This window comes from Triticum aestivum, chromosome 7D (genome assembly GCF_018294505.1).
Source record: "Triticum aestivum cultivar Chinese Spring chromosome 7D, IWGSC CS RefSeq v2.1, whole genome shotgun sequence".
Lineage (NCBI taxonomy): Eukaryota > Viridiplantae > Streptophyta > Magnoliopsida > Poales > Poaceae > Triticum > Triticum aestivum.
Window position 1 is genome coordinate 11,708,017 of NC_057814.1, and position 6,637 is coordinate 11,714,653.

Here is a 6,637-nt window from a genome sequence, read left to right on the forward strand (position 1 = left end):
TTATTCCATTACTCCGTTTTTCCATGAACTTAATACAGTAGATGCATGTTGGATAGCGGTCAATGTGTGGAGTAATAGTAGTAGATGCAGGCAGGAGTCGGTCTACTAATCTTGGACATGATGCCTATGTAATGATCATTGCCTCGATATCGTCATAATTATTTTAAGTTCTATCAATTGCCCAACAGTAATGTGTTTACCCACCGTTGCTATTTTTCTCGAGAGAAGCCACTAGTGAAACCTACGGCCCCCGAGTCTTTTTTCTCATATATTTGCGTTTGCGATCTATTTTTCCTTGCTTTTATTTTCAGATCTATATTTCGAAAAACCAAAAATACCTTGCTGCACTTTATTTTATTTGCGATCTATCTTTTCAATCTATTACAACTTTCTCCCGTCCACACGCCGTTTCTGGCGCCGTTACCCGAATGGGATTGACAACCCCTTTAACACGTCGGGTTGCGAGGTCTTGTTATTTGTGTGCAGGGGCTGTTTACGTTGTGTTGCTTGGTTCTCCTACTGGTTCGATAACCTTGGTTTCATATCTGAGGGAAATACATACCGCCGCTGTGCTGCATCATCCCTTCCTCTTTGGGGAAATACCGACATAGCTTCAAGCGACATCAGCGGGGAATAATTAATTTTGCTGTTGCGATGGGGTTAGCCAATGGTTTTTTTTCTAATCTAATGTCTGCACATGAGGACCAATGAGCGACCGATCGGCTCCCTCATCCGGGCAGCAGGATGAAATTCGCCCGTCGGATCGGGGAAGGAGGCATTGAACATGAAAGAAGATGGAGTTTCATAACGACGCAGAAAACCCTAAACATAACCAATAATCAGACCATATGATTAAGAATACAAATTAACCGAATTTTCAATCCTACGATAACCCTAGAATTAAGAAAAAACTAACCCTAGATTTACTGATGACTAGCAAAAATGAAAACCATGTGACTAACCTAAAATGATACACTAGTATTTAGAATTTCAAAGGAACTAATTCATCGTCATTGTCGTCAACCCGCTGCAGCTACGAATCCTCAGCCATAGGGACAACTCACTCACCTACTAGTCATGGCTCCAAATCTAGCGACAACCTACTCATCGACCAATTTCTGCAAGGGATTGACATCCACGACACGGATCGCACCGGCGTTTGCCTTTCTCTGATGGTTTGCTTCTTCATCTCCGGCGGCATGAAGGAGGTTGTATGGGCGGCAGGGAGTGGTGCACGGTGGCAGTGAAGTGGGTGGGTAGAGTACAATCGAGTATGTACATAGGATTTATACTAAACATTTTTAATTATTTTATGTCACTAAACATTAAACAGATTTTCATTAATATAACATTATCATATAGTTTAACCTATGTATTATACTATATCTAATAATAGTCATGCATAATTACATAGGTAATATTAATCTCATAGTCTATCGTTTACACCTCAAACATCTATCATCACAGATACATTAATAAAGTGGAACTATGATCTCTTGCAAATAATGTATTGTTTGTTTATTTCTAATTTGGAGATTATGTTCAATTGAATTCCATATAAATCTAAACAAAACATAGAAGATCAAAAATCATTTGCATTCATGGAATAATTTCTGCCACTTAAGTATATTAAGTTGTCTTCATATGCAAGTATCTTGGTAGAGACTTCCGTAATGCACAAGTCTAAAAATATACTCCCTCCATCCGGAAATACTTGTCGTAAGAATGGTTGTATCTAGACTTATTTTAGTTATAGATACATCCATTTTATCCATTTCTAGGACAAGTATTTCCGAACGGAGGGAGTATAATAGAAAATTCTAGTGTATATTTGAAGGAAATATGCCCTAGAGGCAATAATAAAGTTATTATTTATTTCCTTATATCATGATAAATGTTTATTATTCATGCTAGAATTGTATTAACTGGAAACATAATACTTGTGTGAATACATAGACAAACAGAGTGTCACTAGTATGCCTCTACTTGACTAGCTCGTTGATCAAAGATGGTTATTTTTCCTAGCCATAGACATGAGAATGATGTGATTGACTTGACCCATTCCGTTAGCTTAGCACTTGATCGTTTAGTATTCTGCTATTGCTTTCTTCATGACTTATACATGTTCCTATGACTATGAGATTATGTAACTCCCGTTTATCGAAGGAACACTTTGTGTGCTACCAAACGTCACAACGTAATTGGGTGATTATAAAGGTGCTCTACAGGTGTCTCCGAAGGTACTTGTTGGGTTGGCGTATTTCGAGATTAGGATTTGTCACTCCGATTGTGGGATAGGTATCTCTGGGCCCACTTAGTAATGCACATCAGTATAAGCCTTGCAAGCATTGTAACCAATGAGTTAGTTGTAGGATGATGTATTACTAGGGACGAAGCTAGAAAAAATGGGGACTGGTGTCAATCGCTGCCCACGCTAAGCCTCTAGCAAAAATTATAGTGGTGCAACAACATAGGTAATGACCGAGAGCGATATAAAGAGCAAATATATGCAATGAGCTCGTGATATTATTACATAAAAAACTCATACCGAGTATTGGCCGAGCGAAATCATAGAACAACAATTGTTTACATATTCCATAAATAATAAGCAAAAAGATGACTTTGGAACGTTTCATTTGCAGCTATCTAAAAAAGATAAACAAAAGAATGTACTAATTCACAACAATAGTAAGAAAGAAATAATGCAGACAATAAGTATCATTAAGCAACAAAAAAACTAAAGTTATATTAGACTCACATTTTATAACTTCCCTTCTCGATCTTTCATATTCTTAAATAGATCAATAACATCATCATTCGTTATTGTAGAAAATATGTCTTTCTCCACATAGCAAATCAGGCAATCACTCATGAACTCGTCACCCATTTTGTTTCGCAAAACACTCTTCACGATATTCATTGCTGAAAAGTATCTCTCCACTGATGCTGTGGCAACTGGCAAAATTAGCACCAACTTGAGAAGTTGATACACCAAAGGAAAAGCAAGATGCTTTTTAGTTTCCACCAACACTTTAGCAAGATCAGCAATGCCATCCAAATTGTCAAATCTCTGGTCCGCTCGAACATTGTCAATGAAAATCCGAAGTTCATGACCGAGATCCATCAATTGTCATGAATTGAAATCATCAGGATAAAACTCAGCTAGCTTCAATAAACTCTCCAAGTTAAAAGCAGCGAAGGAATTTTTTGGGTTGAAAGAAGCCATGTGGATAAGCAGTGCCGAATTCACTTCATTGAATCTATCATCGAACTCTCGAAGTTGCCAATCAATAACAGAATTAAGGCACTCTATTTGGTAATGATGAAGGTTTGTAATGTTGGTTCTTTTTCTTGGTTTATGCCGATCGACATATTCATCATGCATGTTTACCTTAGGAATGTCATGTTCTTCACAGAATGAATATACCTTCTCTAGAAGTGATTCCCATCCATCATCTCTTAGTTGTTGTAGATCATTCCGTGTTGAGTTCACACATGACATGGCATTCAAGATATCTTGATCCTTTTGCTGCAATGCATGTGACAAAGTATTGGCACTCCCTAATATATGGAACATCATGTGCAAATAGAACACAAAATCAAAGGTTCCAAAATATGATAGAAGGCCCCGTGCTTCACTTTTCTTGGAATCCTTCTTGCCTTCTTTTGCTACATAATTCAGGACACTAACAATTGACGGGAACAACTGGATTAAGCTTGAGAGGGTTCTATAGTGAGAACCCCAACGAGTGTCTCCCGCCCTTTGAAGTGACTGGTCTTGATTTAGTCCTGTACCGGTACTAATTCGTCCACTACTTATGGCTTTTTTTACATTTTCTCGGTTACTCTCTCTAATCATGTCTTTTCTTTTGCAAGAAGCTCCGACCACATTAAACAACAGAGATATCATATAAAAGAAATCCGCAATATCTTCATTCTTCTTTGAAATTGCCACTATAACCAATTGAAGTTGGTGAGCAAAACAATGCACATAATATGCTGACCTGTTCTCTTCCAGAATTTGACGCAAGATCTTGTCTTGGTTTAACTGGCCTTGAAGTCCCTGCCACATTACTATCTGGTGCTGGTCGTTTCCCTTTCAACAAAAATTTACCCATATCCTCCTGGTCCTAGTCAAATCAAAGAGAAGAAACGGAAATTACTTATCCAGTAGCCATCAAGAAATCAAAGCACATGTAGAGTTGTACAGTCTAGAGAGCAAGAGGGATAGACTGCGGATTACCTGGGATGGGAAGAACTTGCAGATTATAGATTAAGCAGTTGCGGTCTGGCAGATCGATCGGCCGATGTCAACATTCCCCAGATGAAACAGCGTCGAGTTCTCCGTCGTTCGCCGCCGATTCGCTGCGGCGGCTGCGGAATTAGGGATCGGGATGAGGAGGCGAAGAGACGAGGGCGAGGGCGTCCGTCTGTACAGTATAGGTACAGGCGTATATCCGCGTACATGGATTAATCGATAGACCCAAAGAAACGTGCATATGCATTGGGCCGGCCGGCCGGGCCTTTGTGTAATTGTTTGCTGCCACATGTTGTTTTATTTTTTAGAGCTTAATGAATTTATGGGCTTTGGGCAAAGGCTTTAGGGATTAGTTGCTGGGCTTGGGTCAATGGCATTTTTGGGCTGGGGTCAGACGCACTTTTTCTTAATACGTATTAGCTGAAAAGCCAAAATCCATTGGTGTCAATTGACACCAATGGCTACATGGGAGCTCCGTCCCTGTGTATTACGGAACGAGTAAAGAGACTTGCCAATAACGAGATTGAACTAGGTATTAAGATACCGACGATCGAATCTCGGGCAAGTAACATACCGATGACAAAGGGAACAACGTATGTTGTTATGCGGTTTGACCGATAAAGATCTTCGTAGAATATGTAGGAGCCAATATGAGCATCCAGGTTCCGCTATTGGTTATTGACCGGAGACGTGTCTCGATCACGCTTAAAGTTCGATGACGATTGTATTATGAGTTTTTGTGTTTTGATGTACCGAAGGTAGTTCCGAGTCCTGGATGTGATCACGGACATGACGAGGAGTCTCGAAATGGTCGAGACGTAAAGATCGATATATTGAACAACTATGTTCGGACACCGGAATGGTTTCGGGGAGTTTCGGACATATACCGGAGTACCGGGGGGTTACCGGAACCCCCCGGGGAGTTTAATGGGCCAAGATGGGCCTTAGTGGAGATGAGGAGGGGCGGCTAGGGCTGGCCGCGCGCCCCTCCCCCTCTAGTCCGAATTGGACAAGGGGGGGGGGCGCCCCCTTTCCTTCCCCCTCTCTCTTCCCTTCCTTTCCCCCTCCTACTCCAACTAGGAAAAAGAGGGAGTCCTACTCCCGGTGGGAGTAGGACTCCTCCCTGGCGCGCCTCCTCCTTGTCGGCCGCCTCCTCCCCTTGCTCCTTTATATACGGGGCAGGGGGCACCTCTATACACACAAGTTGATCTGTTGATCTATTCCAGCCGTGTGCGGTGCCCCCCTCCACCATATTCCACCTCGGTCATATCGTAGCGGTGCTTAGGCGAAGCCCTGCGTCGGTAGTGACAGCATCACCGTCACCACGCCGTTGTGCTGACGGAACTCTCCCGTGAAGCTCTGCTGGATCGGAGTTCGCGGGACGTCATCGAGCTGAACGTGTGCTGAACTCGGAGGTGCCGTGCGTTCGGTACTTGGATCGGTCGGATTGTGAAGACGTACGACTACATCAACCGCGTTGTGCTAACGGTTCCGCTTTCGGTCTACAAGGGTACGTGGACACACTCTCCCCTCTCGTTGCTATGCATCACCATAATCATGTGTGTGCGTAGGAATTTTTTTGAAATTACTACGTTCCCAACAATATGAGGTGTCTGCAAGTGGTTTATCTTCAAATCCCCGCCTCCTAACCTCACTAATTGGCATTACTACAGCCATAGACCTCGGCTTGATCCATATGATTATGTGAACAATGGGGCCGGCAGAGGCAACTTAACCAGCTACACAATGTTCTATCCTAAGTCACGCCATCCACTGTTTTTTTGGAAGAACCTCTTCGAGAGGGCACTGGGCTCCCATAATTTCAGTTTTCATAAGAATATACTAGTCCACTTTATAAGGAAGATCGGACCCAAACACCTACATATTTGATCCAATTCATAAGGAAAACTAGACCCAAAAATCTGACAAAGCTCGGTTAGTTAAAAGTAAACAGGGCAAAACCCACCTATACCTATGGCCAAGAAAAACCAAAACAAAACAAACCCTACTAAGTAGGCAAGAAAGAATTTTCACTAATTTCTAGATAATCTCAAAGTTTATTTGCACTGTGAAAATGCACGAGCTCGTTAATTTCTAGCTGCTCACAAGGGTGGTACAAAAATAATAATTATAAGCTTTTGTTCATTGGGTAACTATCATATGCGGAGGCTGGATACCAGCAGTGGCAGGGCCACGGTCACCCATGTTCACCATAGTGCACGCATATAATGCCCTTTTTTGCGGAAAGGATTAGATCTGTTATAAAGATTCACCGGAAGTACAAAACACCTCAAACATAATAAAAATTACATCGAGGTCCATGGGCCACCGAACGACCATTGTTGCCGCCAGAACGAGCCGCCGACGCACCGCTATCGC